The sequence below is a fragment of the Bos mutus genome, chromosome 6 (assembly GCF_027580195.1).
Source record: "Bos mutus isolate GX-2022 chromosome 6, NWIPB_WYAK_1.1, whole genome shotgun sequence".
Lineage (NCBI taxonomy): Eukaryota > Metazoa > Chordata > Mammalia > Artiodactyla > Bovidae > Bos > Bos mutus.
In genome coordinates this window covers 81,984,131-82,002,566 of record NC_091622.1, presented here as the reverse complement: position 1 = coordinate 82,002,566, position 18,436 = coordinate 81,984,131, and positions in this window count along the sequence as shown.

Below are 18,436 nucleotides of genomic sequence, written 5' to 3'. Positions count from 1 at the left end.
AGGAGGGTTCAGGATGGGGAACACATGTATACCTGTGGCAGATTCATTTTGATATTTGGCAAAACTAATACAATTATGTAAAGTTTAAAAAAAAAAAAAAAACCACAGTTCAAAAGCATCAATTCTTCTGTGCTCAGCCTTCTTCACAGTCCAACTCTCACAACCATACATGACCATAGGAAAAACCATAACCTTGACTAGACGAACCTTTGTTGGCAAAGTAATGTCTCTGCTTTTGAATATGCTATCTAGGTTGGTCATAACTTTCCTTCCAAGGAGTAAGCGTCTTTTAATTTCCTGGCTGCAGTCACCATCTGTAGTGATTTTGGAGCCCAGAAAATAAAGTCTGACACTGTCTCCACTGTTTCCCCATCTATTTCCCATGAAGTTATGGGACCGGATGCCATGATCTTCATTTTCTGAATGTTGAGCTTTAAGCCCACTTTTTCACTCTCCACTTTCAGGTCAGGTGGTCTGGTATTCCCATCTCTTTCAGAATTTTCCACAGTTTATTGTGATCCACACAGTCAAAGGCTTTGGCATAGTCAGTAAAGCAGAAATAGATGTTTTTCTGGAATTCTCTTGCTTTTTCCATGATCCAGCAGATGTTGGCAATTTGATCTCTGGTTCCTTTGCCTTTTCTAATCCAGCTTGAACATCAGGAAGTTCACAGTTCACCTATTGCTGAAGCCTGGCTTGGAGAATTTTGAGCATTACTTTACTAGCGTGTGAGATGCGTGCAATTGTGTGGTAGTTTGAGCATTCTTTGGCATTGCCTTTCTTTGGGATTGGAATGTGTAAAATTCTAGGGGATAATTTTTTGATCACTGCAAAATGGCAGTGTGATATCAGGAAAGATTGGCAAATGGCAAAACAAGAGGTTCGAGTTGTTGGCACAGTCATGTTCTGTTGTCTTAAGAATCAAGGTCTCTACCAAGGAATTTCTAAAACAAAGAAAGGTTTATCAGATATTCACTTTAGTATGTTCCTTCTAGGAAAAGTGAAGAGAGTAGATTTGGAAATGTGGAAACTGAGAAGAGTAGGAGATGGAGCAATGGAGGTGACAGAGTCTTGATGCCAGTAGAATTGGAGCAATGTATGCAGGTTAAACAGATATTTTGGAGAAAACAGTAAAGGAGATATAGTAAAAAGACTGGATATAAAAAGTGAAGGGAATAAATGTAGCAAGGATGATAGCTAGATTAACTAAATGTATATTTAATCAAGATTTGTTGAGTTTCTATTAAACCCAAATGCTCTTCTAGGGCCAGAGCAATAGCAATGAAAACAAAACAAAGCAAATTTCTGCCTTCATAGAATTTATATCCAAGTTGGAGAAGACAGGCAATCAACTAATTAATTTGTAAAATATGTAGTTGTTCATATGGTGAACAAAATGCTGAAAAATGAATTCAAGACAATGTATGGCAAGGGTAGAGTTAAAGTTTAAATGAGTGAAGAATCATAATTTCAAATAAGAGAAAACACACAAGGAAACCCACACTAAAAAGGTGAATATTGAACAAACACTGGAAGGACAGAAATCTATTAAGAATATCAAGAAAGTGACATCTGTGGAAATATCTGAAAGAGGTGTGGAAGGCAGGCTTGAGGAACAAGAATATTCATGTCTGATTCCTTTCATAGAAATTTTCAAGATATTTAAAAAATCTTCCTCAAATCATATCCACAATTTTGCAGTCTTCCCACACATCAGCTTCAACCTGTACTCCCTTTTCTCCTTTTCTTCCTTTTTTTCTCAAATATTTATCATGTTGCAATAAACTTTATAATCTGTTACTCTCAGTTAGATGATAAATTCCTCAATGATACTTTTCTATGTTTTTTGCTAGAACATTACCTGGCATAGAGCATGTATTCTATACATATTTGTTAAATGAACAAATGAATGTCCATCTTCAGAAGTATATGCATATACTAGACATACTCAGTTTTTATTACCATTTAGTGTCAAAGAGTTCAGCATGCTAAACTAATTTTTATCCCTAATTTACACAACTGAAAACTGAAGAAATCTTAGGTCCTGAATTGACTAATAAATAAACTTACTGCTCTACTCTGTGAATATATGCATAGATCATGTATATACACACTTCTGTACTTTTCTTTTAATTTTATCTATATAACATTTAGATAAATTTTATACCTTATACAATACACAGAAAACATAAGTAGATAATCTTAAAATAATTATTTTGTGTCACTTCTCAATATAACAAAGCAAGGAAGAAAGCAGACGTTGCTTTTGAGCTGAAATGTGATAGGTGAATAAATTAACTAAAAAATGCCAAAGGGTTGAAATATGTTGAAAGATACTTAGTCTACCTTGCTAAAGGGAAAGATAATGAATGACTGTACCTTTTACTTCTGTATTTTTATAGCACTTTCTGTAAAACAAATAATGCATTACTGATACCTCTATTGCCAGAATGGCAATAGAGCAGTGCCATTTTGCTAATTTTTCTTCCTAACTAATGAAATCTTACATTCTATGAGAAGTCATTTGTAAAATATATTAAGTGTTTTAAGATATTTCTTACTGAGTAAAAAGTTTCTCTCTTGGACTTTAATATATGTACTTGCTACATTGTGTTTATACATGAACATCAGAACTAAACCTAGCAATATGATCTATCTATATATGCACTCACACATATTAGTAATAGTGTGACAATAGTACACAGCTAGCTACCCTTCTCTCAATTTGATGTTATTATAGCGCTCATGTGTATTAAACTGTCTCATCATGCCTTATCATGAGAGAAATTAACATAAATTAATACTAAATTATATGCCTTCAGTGCTCTTACTTAAGGAGCTTATGACATTAATTGGTATCACTAAAAGAGAATGTTTGTGTGCACCATGACCAGGGACCCCACAGACAGACAGAACTATGTTTGAGCATCTCCTGTGGAGGTATAGGTTGGCGGTGGTCTGCCACAAGGACAGGGTCTCTGGGTGCAGCGGACGTGGGTATGACATAAGCCCTCTTGGAGGAGGTCACCATTAACCTCACCATAGAGTTGACAGAATTTACACCAGACTGGGAAATAGACTCTTGGAGGGCACAACAACTTTGTGCACCAGGACCCAGGAGAAAGGAGCAATGATCCCACAAGAGACTGTCCAAGACTTGCCTGTGGGTGTCCAGGAGTCACTGATGGAGGCAAGGGTCAGTGGTGGTCTGCTGCAGGGTTGGGGATACTGAGTGTAGCAGTACATGCATGGGATCTTTTGAGGGAGGTCACCATTATCTTCATTACCTCCATCATAATTTGGCCAGGTAAATAGCAGGGAGGGAACACAGCTCCACCCATCAACAGAAAATTGGATTAAAGATTTACTGAGCATGGCCCTGCCCAACAGAACAAGACCCAGCTTCCCCCTCAGTAGGTCATTCCCATCAAAAAGTTCCATAAGCCTCTTATCCTTCTCCATCAGAGGGCAGACAGTCTGAAAATCACAATCACAGAAAACTAACCAATCTAATCACATAGACCACTGCTTTGTCTAATTCACTGAAACTATGAGGGCATCTCATACACCATACCATCTGTGTAGGGCCACCAAAGACAGACGGGTCATGCTGGAGAGTTCTAACACTGGAGAAGGGAATGGCAAACCACTTGGGTATTCCTGCCTTGAGAACCCCATGAACAATAGGAAAAGGCAAAAATATAGGACACTGAAAGATGAACTCCCCAGGTCAGTAGGTGCCCAATATGCTACTGGAGATAAGTAGGTAAACAACTCCAGAAAGAATGAAGAGATGGAGCCAAGGCAAAAACAACATCCAGTTGTGGATGTGATTGGTGATGGAAGCAAGGTCCAATATGTAAAGAGCAATATTGCATAGGAACCTAGAATGTTAGGTCCATGAATCAAGGCAATTTGGAAGCGGTCAAACAGGACATGGCAAGAGTGAACATTGACATTTTAGGAATCAGTGAACTAAAATGGACTGGAATGGGGAATTAAACTCAGATAACCATTATATCTACTACAGTGGGCAAGAATACCTTAGAAGAAATGGAGTAGCCATCATAGTCAGCAAAAGAGTCCGAAATGCAGTACTTGGATGCAATCTCAAAAATGACAGAATGATCTCTGTTTGTTTCCAAGCCAAACCATTCAATATCACAGTAATCCAAGCCTATGCCCTGACCAGTAATGCAGAAGAAGCTGAAGTTGAATGGTTCTATGAAGACCTATAAGACATTCTAGTACTAAACCCAAAAAAAGATGTCCTTTTCATTATAGGGGACTAGAATGGCAAAAGTAGGAAGTCAAGAAATACCTGTAGTAACAGGCAAATTTGACGTTGGAATACATAAGGAAGCAGGGCAAAGCTAATAGAGTTTTGGCAAAAGAGCATACTGGTCATTGCAAACACACTCTTTGACAACACAAGAGAAAACTCTACACATGGACATCACAGATGGTCAAAACAAAAATCAGATTGATTACATTCTTTGCAGCCAAAGATGGAGAAGCTCTATACAGTCAGCAAAAACAAGACCAGGAGTGACTGTGGCTCAGATCATGAACTCCTTACTGCCAAATTCAGAATTAAATTGAAGAAAGTAGGTAAATCCACTAGACCATTCAGATATGACGTAAATTAAATACCCAACGATTTTACAGTTGAAGTGAGAAATAGATTTAAGGGACTAATTCTGATGGACAGAGTGCCTGAGGAATTATTGACGGAGGTTTTGAATATTATACAGGAGACAGGGAGCAAGACCATGCCCGAGAAAAAGAAATGCAAAAAAGCAAAATGGCTGTCTGAGGAGGCCTTACAAATAGTTGTGAAAAGAAGAGATGTGACCAGCAAAGGAGAAAAGGACAGATATACCTACTTGAATGCAGAGTTCCAAAGAATAGAAAGGAGAGATAAAATAAGTGGAAAGAAATAGAGGAAAACAATAGAATAGAAAAGACTACAGATCTCTTCAAGAAAATTAGAGAAACCAAGGGAACATTTCATGCAAAGATGGGCTCAATAAAGGACAGAAATGGTATGGACTTAACAGAAGCAGAAGATGTCAAGAAGATAAGGCAAGAATACATAGAATTGTGCAAAAAAAGATCTTCATGACCCAGAAAATCACAATGATGTGATCACTCACCTAGAGCCAGACATCCTGGAATGTGAAGTCAAGTGGGCCTAGGGAGCATCACTATAAACTAAACTGGTGGAGGTGATGGAATTCCAGTTGAGCTATTACAAATCCTGAAAGATGATGTTGTGAAAATGCTGCATTCAATTTGCCAGCAAATTTGGAAAATTCAGCAGTGGCCACAGGACTGGAAAAAGTCAGTTTTCATTCCAATCCCAAAAAAAGGCAGTGCCAAAGAATGTTCAGATCACCACACAACTGCAGTCATCTCACACGCTAGCAAAGTAATGATCAAAATTTTCCAAGCCAGGTTTCAACAGTACATGAACCATGAACCACCAGATGTTCAAGCTGGTTTTAGAAAAGGCAGAGGAACCAGAGATCAAATTGCCAACATCCATTGGATTGTCGAAAAAGGAAGAAAATTCCAGGAAAAAAAAATTATTTCTGCTTTATTGACTTTACCAAAGCCTTTGAATGTGTGGATCACAATAAACTCTAGAAAATTCTTCCAGAGATGGGAATATCAGACCACCTGACCTGCCTATTGAGAAATCTGTATGCAGGTCAGAAAGTAACAGTTAGAACTGGACATGGAACAACACGTTCCTATTTTCCAAATAGGAAAAGCAGTATGTCAAGGCTGTATATTTTCATCTTAGTTATTTACCTTATATGCAGGGTACATCATCAGAATCACTAAGCTGGATGAAGTACAAACTTGAATCAAGATTGCTGGGGAAAATATCAATAACCTCAGATATGTAGATGACACCACCCTTATGGCAGAAAGTGAAGAAGAAATAAAGAGCCTCTTAATGAAAGTGAAAGAGGAGAGGGGAAAAAGTTGGCTTAAAACTCAACGTTCAGAAAACTAAGATCATTGCGTCCAGTCCCATTATTTCATGACAAATAGATGGAGAAACAGTGGCAGACTTTATATTTTTGTCTCCAAAATCACTGCAGATGGTGACTGCAAGCATGAAATTAAAAGATGCTTACTCCTTTGTAGAAAAGTTATGACCAATGTAGACAGCATATTAAAAAGCAGAGATCAGTTCAGTTCAGTTCAGTCACTCAGTCGTGTCCGACTCTTTGAGACTCCATGAATCGCAGCATGCCAGGCCTCCCTGTCCATCACCATCTCCCAGAGTTCACTCAAACTCATGTCCTTCGAGTCAGTGATGCCATACAGCCATCTCATCCTGTCATCCCCTTTTCCTCCTGCCCCCAATCCCTCCCAGCATCAGAGTCTTCCAATGAGTCAACTCTTTGCATGAGGTGGCCTAAGTACTGGAGTTTCAGCTTTAGCATCATTCCTTCCAAAGAAATCCCAGGTCTGATCTTCAGAATGGACTGGTTGGATCTCCTTGCAGTCCAAGGGGCTCTCAAGAGTCTTCTCCAACACCACAGTTCAAAAGCATCAATTCTTTGGTGCTCAGCTTTCTTCACAGTCCAACTCTCACATCCATACATGACCACTGGAAAAACAGTAGCCTTGACTAGATGGACTTCGTTGGCAAAGTAATGTCTCTGTTTTCAATATGCTATTCTCAGTTGGTCATAACTTTCCTTCCAAGGAGTAAGCGTCTTTTAATTTCATGGCTGCAGTCACCATCTGCAGTGATTTTGGAGCCAAGAAAAATAAAGTCTGACACTGTTTCCACTGTTTCCCCATCTATTTCCCATGAAGTGATGGGACCAGATGCCATGATTTTTGTTTTCTGAAAGTTGAGTTTTAAGCCAACTTTTTCACTCTCCACTTTCACTTTCATCAAGAGGCTTTTTAGTTCCTCTTCACTTTCTGCCATAAGGGTGGTGTCATCTGAATATCTGAGGTTATTGATATGTCTCCCAGCAATCTTGATTTCAGCTTGTGCTTCTTCCAGCCCAGCCTTTCTCATGATGTACTCTGCATATAAGTTAAATATCAGGGTGACAATATACAGCCTTGACATACTCCTTTTCCTATTTGGAACCAGTCTGTTGTTCCATGTCCAGTTCTAACTGTTGCTTCCTGACCTGTATACTGGTTTCTCAAGAGGCAGGTCAGGTGGTCCGTTATTCCCATCTCTTTCAGAATTTCCCACAGTTTATTGTGATCCACACAGTCAAAGGCTTTGCCATAGTCATTAAAGCAGAAATAGATGCTTTTCTGGAACTCTCTTGCTTTTTCCATGATCCAGTGGATGTTGGCAATTTGATGTCTGGTTCGTCTGCCTTTTCTAAAACCAGCTTAAATATCTGGAAGTTCACGGTTCATGTATTGCTGAAGCCTGGCTTAGAGAATTTTGAGCATTACTTTACTAGCGTGTGAGATGAGTGCAATTGTGTGGAAGTTTGAGCATTCTTTGGCATTTCCTTTCTTTGGGATTGGAATGAAAACTGACCTTTTCCAGTCCTGTGGCCACTGCTGAGTTTTCCAAATTTGCTGGCAAATTGAGTGCAGCACTTTCACAACATCATCTTTCAGAATTTGACATAGCTCAACTGGAATTCCATCACCTCCACTAGCTTTGTTCGTAGTGCTGCTTTCTAAGGCCCACTTGACTTCACATTCCAGGATGTCTGACTCTAGGTGAGTGATCACACCATTGTAATATCTTAGTCGTGAAGATCTTTTTTGTACAATTCTGTGTATTCTTGCCACCTCTTCTTAATATTGTCTGCTTCTGTTAGGTCCATACCATTTCTGCCCTTTATTGAGCCCGTCTTTGCATGAAATATTCCCTTGGTATCTCTAATTTTCTTGAAGAGATCTCTAATCTTTCCCATTCTGTTGTTTTCCTCTATTTCTCTGCATTGATTGCTGAGGAAGGCTTTCTTATCTCTTCTTGCTATTCATTGGAACTCTGCATTCAGATGCTTATATCTTTCCTTTTCTCCTTTGTTTTTCACTTCTCTTCTTTTCACAGCTATTTGTAAGGCCTCCCCAGACAGCCAATTTGCTTTTTTTGCATTTCTTTTCATGGGGATGGTCTTGATCTCTGTCTCCTATACAGTGTCATGAATCTCCGTCCATAGTTCATCAGGCACTCTATCTATCAGAACTAGTCCCTTAAATCTATTTTTCACTCCACTGTATAATCGTAAGGGATGTGATTTAGGTCATACCTGAATGGTCTAGTGGTTTTCTCTACTTTCTTCAATGTAAGTCTGAATTTGGCAATAATGAGGTCATGATCTGAGCCACAGTCAGCTCCCATATAGAGGGAGCTATATACAGCTGACTGTATAGAGCTTCTCCATCTTTGGCTGCAAAGAATATAATCAATCTGATTTCGGTGTTGACCATCTGGTGATGTCCATGTGTAGTCTTCTTTTGTGTTGTTGGAAGAGGGTGTTTGCTCTGACCAGTGCGTTCTCTTGGCAAAACTCTATTAGCCTTTGCGCTGCTTCATTCCGTATTCCAAGGCCACATTTGACTGTTATTCCAGGTGTTTCTTGACCTCCTACTTTTGCATTCCAGTCCCCTATAATGAAAAGGACATCTTTTTTGGGTGTTAGTTCTAACAGGTCTTGTAGGTCTTCACAGAACCTTTCAACTTCAGCTTCTTAAGCATTATTGGTTGGGGCATAGACTTGGATTACTTTGATATTGAATGGTTTGCCTTGGAAACGAACAGAGATCATTCTGTCATTTTTGAGATTGCATCCAAGTACTGCATTTCAGACTCTTTTGTTGAAAGAAAAGCAGAGATATCACTTTGCTAACAAAGGTCCATCTAGTCAAAGCTATGGTTTTTCCAGTAGTCATGTATGGATGTGAGAGTTGGACTATAAAGAAAGCTGAGTGCTGAAGAATTGATGCTTTTGAACTGTGGTTTTGGAGAAGATTCTTCAGTGTGTCTTGGACTGCAATGAGTTCCAACCAGTCCATCCTAATGAAAATCAGTCCTGAGTATCCATCGGAAGGACTGATGTTGAAGGTGAAACTCCAATACTTTGGCCACCTGATGCAAAGAGTTGACATTTGAAAAGACCCTGATGCTGGAAAGATTGAAGGCAGGAGGAGAAGGGGACGACAGAGCGTGAGATAATTGTATATCATCACCGACTCAGTGGACATGAGTTTGAATAAGCTCCGGGAGTTTGTGATGAACAAGGATGCCTGACATGCTGCAGTCCATGGGGTTGCAAAGAGTCAGACATGACTGAGCGACCGAACTGAACTGAACTGAAGATAGAATGCTTATACCAAATTAAGGTACCAGATAAGCATCAGGAAATGCACATTAGAAATAAAAATGTGTTGGTATTATTTAATGAGAGCAAAAAATTGAAAGATTTTTGCTCTTTAACATGGAAATTTTTCCTGTGTCTCTGTTTACTCTTTCATACCTACCACCTACTTTGTTGACTAAGTCAACTACTTTAATTTCTTGGGGAACCTCCATACTGTTTTCCACAATGACTGTACCAATTTGTGTCTCCACCAACAGTGGACTAAAGTTTTACTGTAAGTTTTTTTGATTTGCATATTCCTGCCATTCACATCTGTGATTTTTTTCTTACATTTCTTTATTCATTTTCAATTTACTCTTTTTCTCTCTGCTATTAAACATACCTTTAGAATAGAATCTCTATGGTTATTAAATTTTATATCTCAGACATTTTATTCAATATTTTACAACTTTTCCTATTTTCATCTTCAAAGTCTTCTATTACATTTTTTCATGCATTTATAATTTTATAAATGTTTTCCTCATTCTCACATTTCAATATTTATATAACACTCTGGGTTGATTTATTGAAGCAATATTTCCCATTTTATTTACAATTGCTACTTAGATTATTTTAAAATACTCTTATGTTACTTGAATTACATCTCTTTCCTTGGGAGTAATTTGTCTATTTTTAATGTGATGCTTCCCTCCTATACAGTTTTTACCCCTAAATATAAGGTGATCACTGGGATTTTATTTTTATTGATATTTGTGTACCATGTGATTTCTATAAAGATTTACTTTTTATATCTATTTTCTTAAGCTAATTATGAGCTTTAATTATATTAGCATGTCCATTGACACTTTTCATTTTAGAATCAGTAGTCAAAATATTACAGGACAAACTGAACTCCTTACAGAAATTGAAGGGCTCTAATCTGATATGCCAATCCTGATACCCAAACTTTAGTAATTCACTGGCAAATTACACATATTTCTTATAGATTCAATGCATTCACTCTCATTTTAGATATGATGGTAAATGTCTCCACTCACAAGTGTTCTCTATATGGGAAGTGTGGATCTGGATGATTAGCCATTGGTGATAATTAAATTAAAAACCTAGAGCATTTCTCTATATTCCACTCTGAGTTTGGAATCCCTACATATTCTCCTTTGACAGGAACCTCCAAATTTCATTACAGCCTTGCATACATTGTGCTCAGCCATGTCCAACTGTTATGACTCCATGGACTGTAGATTGCCAGGCTCTTCTCTCCATGGGATTATCCTGGCAAGAATCCTGGAGTGGACTGACATTTCCTCCTCTAGAGATCTTCCCAACCCAGGGATTAAACCTGTGACTCCAGGATTGGCAGGCATATTCTTTACCACTGAACCACCTGTGAAGGTTATTACAACCTTGAAAAACTGAAAATGAAAGTCCCTCAGTCGAGTCTGACTCTTTGCAACCCCATGGGCTATGGAATTCTCCAGACCAGAATAATGGAGTGAGTAGCCTTTCCCGCCAGGGGATCTTCCTGACCCAGCGATGGAATCCACATCTCTTATGTCTCCTGCACTGGCAGGTGGGTTCTTTACCACTAGTGTCACCAGGGAAGCCCGGGCAATGAAGTAGAACTGGATGAATTCCTATCACGGCTCTACCACTTCTGTTACCTCGAGCAACTTAGTTAACCTCTTTTTGCATCAGTTACCCAAGTCAAGTAAGAGACAAAATTGCTTAGAAGGTACATCTTTGAGAAGTTTGAATAAGTTAATATAAGTAAGGTGCTTAAAATAGTTCCAAGTAAGAATATTAATGTTCCATTACTAATATTAATATTTATCTCTCAAATCAAAGCTCTCTTTTCCCCCATCTAAAAGCTAGCTTTACTTTCACTCCTTAAGTCTTATTTTTCACTTAATTTTATACCACAACAAAATTCTTTTTAGTCTTGGCTAATAGTAGACATAAAAATCAGTGAAAAACCAATTTAAAAAACACACGGCAGACTTCGATATTATTTAATTTCTGCCCTCTATAGTTTTTTATTAAATTTATTTTTATTGAATAGCTAAATGCTGTTCTTAGGTAAATCTACCAAATTTTTGCTTACCTCAAACCCATTAAAGAGATTGCCATTATTTATAACAGAAAGTTGAAACATATTCAAGAAACTTGAGTACTTTCAGTCAAATATTTACAGAAGTACCTTTTAACTATACAGTATTCATGAGAGATCAGATCAGATCAGATCAGTCGCTCCGTCGTGTCCGACTCTTTGGGACCCCATGAATCGCAGCACGCCAGGCCTCCCTGTCCATCACCAATTCCCTGAGTTCACTCAGATTCACGTCCATCGAGTCAGTGATGCCATCCAGCCATCTCATCCTTTGTTGTCCCCTTCTCCTCCTGCCCCCAACCCCTCCCAGCATCAGAGTCTTTTCCAATGAGTCAACTCTTCACATGAGGTGGCCAAAGTACTGGAGTTTCAGCTTTAGCATCATTCCTTCCAAAGAAATCCCAGGGCTGATCTCCTTCAGAATGGACTGGTTGGATCTCCTTGCAGTCCAAGGGACTCTCAAGAGCCTTCTCCAACACCACAGTTCAAAAACATCAATTCTTTGGCGCTCAGCCTTCTTCACAGTCCCACTCTCACATCCATACATGACCACAGGAAAAACCATAGCCTTGACTAGATGAACTTTTGTTGGCAAAGTAATGTCTCTGCTTTTGAATATGATATCTAGGTTGGTCATAACTTTCCTTCCAAGGAGTAAGCGTCTTTTAATTTCATGGCTGCAGTCACCATCTGTTGTGATTTTGGAGCCCAGAAAATAAAGTCTGACACTGTCTCCACTGTTTCCCCATTTATTTCACATGAAGTGATGGGACCGGATGCCATGATCTTCGTTTTCTGAATGTTGAGCTTTAAGCCAAGTTTTTCACTCTCCACTTTCACTTTCATCAAGAGGCTTTTTAGTTCCTCTTCACTTTCTGCCATAAGGGTGGTGTCATCTGCATATCTGAGGTTATTGATATTTCTCCCAGCAATCTTGATTCCAGCTTGTGCTTCTTCCAGTCCAGCATTTCTCATGATGTACTCTGCATATAAGTTAAATAAACAAGGTGACAATATACAGCCTTGATGAACTCCTTTTCCTATTTGGAACCAGTCTGTTGTTCCATGTCCAGCTCTAACTGTTGCTTCCTGACCTGCATACAAATTTCTCAAGAGGCAGATCAGGTGGTCTGGTATTCCCATCTCTTTCAGAATTTACCACAGTTTCTTGTGATCCACACAGTCAAAGGCTTTGCCATAGTCAGTAAAGCAGAAATAGATGCTTTTCTGGAACTCTCTGGCTTTTTCTATGATCCAGCAGATGTTGGCAATTTGATCTCTGGTTCCTCTGCCTTTTCTAAAACCAGCTTGAACATCAGGAAGTTCACTGTTCACATATTGCTGAAGCCTGGCTTGGAGAATTTTGAACATTACTTTACTAGCGTGTGAGATGAGTGCAATTGTGTGGAAGTTTGAGCATTCTTTGGCAATGCCTTTCTTTGGGATTGGAATGAAAACTGACCTTTTCCAGTCCTGTGGCCACTGCTGAGTTTTCCAAATTTGCTGGCATATTGAGTGCAGCACTTTCACAACATCATCTTTCAGGATTTGGAATAGCTCAACTGGAATTCCATCACCTCCACTAGCTTTGTTCATAGTGCTGCTTTCTAAGACCCACTTGACTCTACATTCCAGGATGTCTGGCTCTAGGTGAGTGATCACACCATCGTGATTATCTGGGTCATGAAGATCTTTTTTGTACAGTTCTTCTGTGTATTCTTGCCATCTCTTCTTAATATCTTCTGCTTCTGTTAGGTCCATACCATTTCTGTCCTTTATCGAGCTTATCTTTGCATGAAATGTTCCTTTGGTATCTCTGATTTTCTTGAAGAGATTCCTAGTCTTCCCCATTCTGTTGTTTTCCTCTATTTCTTTGCATTGATCGCTGAAGAAGACTTTCTTATCTCTTCTTGCTATTCTTTGGAACTCTGCATTCAGATGTTTATATCTTTCCTTTTCTCCTTTGCTTTTCACTTCTCTTCTTTTCACAGCTATTTGTAAGGCCTCCCCAGACAGCCATTTTGCTTTTTTGCATTTCTTTTCCATGGGAATGGTCTTGATCCCTGTCTCCTGTACAATGTCATGAACCTCATTCCATAGTTCACCAGGCACTCTGTCTATCAGATCTAGGCCCTTAAATCTGTTTCTCACTTCAACTGTATAATCATAAGGGATTTGATTTAGGTCATACCTGAATGGTCTAGTGGTTTTCCCTACTTTCTCCAATGAGAGAGGAAACCCTTTAATCAAAATAATGATTTTAAAAAATAGAAAAATTTTATTACAGATTTTATAAGAAAATTGAAGAACAGTGAAATGAAACTATCAATAGTTTGCCTACATCAGCTTTGATTTTGATGTGATGGAATTTATCTTCAGTTTTCAAAATAGTAATTTATTTTGATACTTTTGTTGAGTCTTAGGTACAACAAAGACATGGACTAGCAGTCAAGTGTATACTTCTCTCACAAAAAGAATGCATATAAAAAGTGTCTTGCACTTTCTGATAAAAATAAATTTTTAATATATTTTGTGTTAAATATACAATATTTTTTATACATTATATATTTATATATGTTAAATATACAATATTACATACATCATTTTGTATATATTATATAAATATATATGATCTATATAATTATATGGGAAGGAAGGAGGGAAGAGGAGAGAGAGAGAAACTTACCATTATTCAAGGGAGCAAAAGTGCTTATAGGAGCTAAATTATAAAATAAGTTTCAGCTGTAAGTCACTGAATAGTTGGTAGAAAGGAAATGTCTTCCTTGGATTAAGTGAAAAAATGGACTTCTTTGGCCATTTATCTATATCAACTTTCTGTCAAAAATAATTGCATCTTTGAAAATTCTAAGCTTGTGGTCATAAAGTAAGAAATTCCTACTGGTTTTTATGGTGCTCTCTAATTGAATTGACAAGAAAATAGAGAACTATCCATATTTCTTAAGAAATCAAATACAGCAAATAAATACATCTTAATAAGTCCAGAGTGAAAAGACTCAAAAGTCAAAGAAAATAAGATTTTTATCTTTTCTCTGCATGTTTGCTTTAAATTCAAAGACTTTAGTAACATATATTCTGAAAATTGAACATATCCTGAAACAAGAGTTTCAAATTAAAGAAAATAGTAAAAATTATCTGATACATGTAGAGTCATAATATAATAGAAGCAATTCTTATACTCTGAATCACTTTACTAATACTCAATTGCACACATGATGAAGGATATTTACATATCACAGAATGGACAATGGTAGGGAATGATACAATTTATGATAATATGGATGTTGTCTCTCCTGAATTTCATTATAGTGTCAACTCACTTCTAATGGAACAAATGAATTAATGAAACATAACTCATTAAAAAAGCATTTACAAGTTATAAATTTTATATTTTCTTTTAAATATGGAAAACTTATTATAGTGATTACTTGAGTCTAAGTTTTCAAACTGCATTATTACACACCTAAAAGGAAATAAATTAAACTTGGCATATTTGGAAAGTGACTAAACATTCCAAATAAAACATAATAAGAGTTATAGTCTAGCAAGCAAAGAGCTGGTTATCTAATATATTAGAAGATGATGAAAATATTTGCTTTCTATATAATTGAAATATTCAAGCAATAACTGCTTGTTAAAATATATAATTTTAAGAAATAATATGTTTTGCAATTGATGGGAGCATATTTCTGGACATTAGACCCATTTAAATTAATTAACCAAGAGTTAAGTTTTGAAGATTATTGGCACAATAGTGATTCAAAATGATGAGTTCTAATCCCACAGACAATGCCCTACATTGAGAAATTATAGATAGCTAGTTAACTTCAAGAAGTGATATGAAGAACATTTTTTAAATTATGTATAGGGTGGATAAAGCAAAGCAAGCAATCATTCATCTCACCCAGTCTAACAATTAGAGTTGTTTTGTCAGGACTTACTTGAGTCAGGTGACTGGGGGATAAGAAAAAGGCATGGCTGTGCTGATATTTTACTTCTTTGAGTTTGGTCACCTTAACAGAGGAATTTTTAAAAATTATGATTCTATTACAGTATAGTTCAGTTCAGTCGCTCAATTGTATCCGACTCTTTGTGACCCCATGAACCACAGCACTCCAGGCCTCCTTGTCCATCACCAGCCCTCCTGGAGTTCACCCAAACCCATGTCCATTGTGTCCGTGATGCCATCCAACCATCTCATCCTCTGTTGTCCCCTTGCCCTCCTGCCCTCAATCTTTCCCAGCATCAGGGTCTTTTCAAATGAGTCAGCTCTTTGCATCAGGTGCCAAAGTATTGGAGTTTCAGCTTCAATATCAGTCCTTCCAATGGATAATCAGGACTGATATCCTTTTGGATATCCTTGCTGTCCAAGGGACTCTCAAGAGTCTTATCCAACATCACAGTTCAAAAGCATCAATTCTTCGGCACTCTGCTTTCTTTAGAGTCTAATTCTCATAACCATACATGACTACTGGAAAAACCATAGCTTTGACTAGATGGACCTTTTTTGGCAAAGTAATGTCTCTGCTTTTTAATATGCTGTCTATGTTGGTCATAACTTTTCTTCCAAAAAGCAAGCATCTTTCAATTTCATGGCTGCAGTCACCATCTGCAGTGATTTCGGAGCCCCCCAAAATGAAGTCTCTCACTATTTCCATTGTTTCCCCATCTATTTGCCAGGAAGTGAAGGGACTAGACGCCATGATCTTAGTTTTCTGAATGTTGGGTTTTAAGCCAACTTTTTCCCTCTCCTCTTTCATTTTCATCAACAGGCTCTTTAGTTCTTCACTTTTTGCCATAAGGGTGGTTTTATCTGCATATCTGAGGTTTTTTATATTTCTCCAGATAATCTTGATTCCAACTTTTGCTTCATCCAGCCTTGCATTTCTCATGATGTATTAACAGTTGTAGAAGCTGACAAATTAACTCTAGGAATTCATTCAATCTCCTACCTCAAAGGCAAACTACCTATATCAGCTTCTCCCCACCCCTCTTTTTTACTGGATTATAGTTTATTTGCAATGTTGTATTTGTTTCAGTGACTGTTTCTAATGATTATTAGAATTTAGTTTTTGGATGAATATCATATTTTAATATTTATTATAACTCTTTTAGTTGATTATGTTTTAAAAGCTATAAAGAAAGGTACGTGTGTTGAAATACACTTACTCTCACAGATCTAGATGCTAAAAATCTCATGTTACTCCTTTAGAGATAAAATTGTGATTTGATTATGAAAATTTTATTAGTGTAAAGTTTCCAGTAGACATTACAGAATTACTACTAAACAACTTAAATTTAGTTTGTATATAGACTTAATGGTTTCCAGAATAAGAACATATGAAGAATAGAATATCATGGTACCTTGATGACATATTACATGATATTATCAATTAGAAATCACACCTTTTGTAATTATTGTATTACATTTAGTAAATAATTATTCTCCTATCAAAAGACTTTTGTCAACTCCCAATAGCCATGAGAAAAGCCTTATAACTAACCAATAAAATATACAATACCAGAGTTAAGTCAATTTATGGTCACATTTCTGGGAACAGAACTCTTATTGACTTCAAGGGCAGAAAATTTACTTGTAATGCAACTGTTATAGAGGATATCTATACAAAGTAGCATTTAAGAAGTGGCTATCATCTTGAGTTTCAAAGCTAGATTCTATCTTTTAATTGACATATCCAAACTCTATTGATTTTAGGTTATCTATTGACTGATTTTTAAAAGAGGATTTGATATTGCTGTCATTACCAGCTGGAAAATAGGATATTTGAATGAAATAAGCAGAATTAACTTTATTGCCTATGAGTGTATTATAAACATCGATTAGTTTTTATTTTCTCTACATTTTAGTAACTTTAGAATAGAGATCTTAGTTATAAACAAACAAACAAATGCATTAAAATATACATATATAAGTGTGAAAAGCAATTCCCATTTCATAAGTATGAAATATTGTATCTCCTTTGGGGCCTTTTCAAAGATTATTGACGTTTTCTTTGATAACAGATAATTATTTTAAACTCAAATTTGTGTTTACCCAAATGACTCACTTTGAAAGAGAAATGCCAGGATTTCTAATTTATGTTAATAATAGTTTTTAAATATAAATTTTCTTATTTGAATTGATAAGAGCAAATTTTTTCAAATAATCCAGCTCCTTCCAAAGTCAAATGTTATTTAAAAAAAAAAAAAAACTACTTGAAAATTTAGGCCAAACATATCTTCTTCCTTAACTGCTATGTTCATGATATTAAATATATTACAGTGCATAAGATCATGAATGACCAGTATAGCACAGTGGATGAAATAAGCCCATAGTCTAAAATCTCTAACAAAAAGATGGGAGATAAAATATAAGTGAAGTGAAAGTCACTCAGTCATGTCTGACTCTTTATGACCCCATTTCTGTAGCACACCAGGCTTCTCTGTCCATGGAGTTCTCCAGGCAAGAATACTGGAGTGGGTTGTCATTTCCTTCTCTAAGGGATCTTCCATACCCATATATTGAACTCAGGTCTCCTGCCTTGCAGGCAGTTTCTTTACCAATTGAGTCACCAGACAATATGATAAATCAAGTGCAATTCAGTATATCACTTATGTTATTAAGCTGTGCACAGAAATATAATTTCAAACTTCTCTCTCCTTCCCCCATGATAACAAGTATAGGCCTAGACAGCAGCTATGAGAAAGCTATAAATATAAGAAATGGTAACCTTGAAGTTTTTTCCCCATATTTAATGGTAAAATTATCTTTGTTATCTTTTTTTTTTACATTATTACTCCACCTGCATAAGTAGATACTGTGTCAATTGTTTTTTTTCTAGAGAAGGTCAGCTGTAGAAATAATGTGATAGACTTCCAAGTAATAAACATTGAGCTTTGGAATTTCAAAACTAAAGAGAGCTAATGGGTAATGGAGAAGGCACTGTCAAAATATAGAGGTTCATTACATTTATAGGAA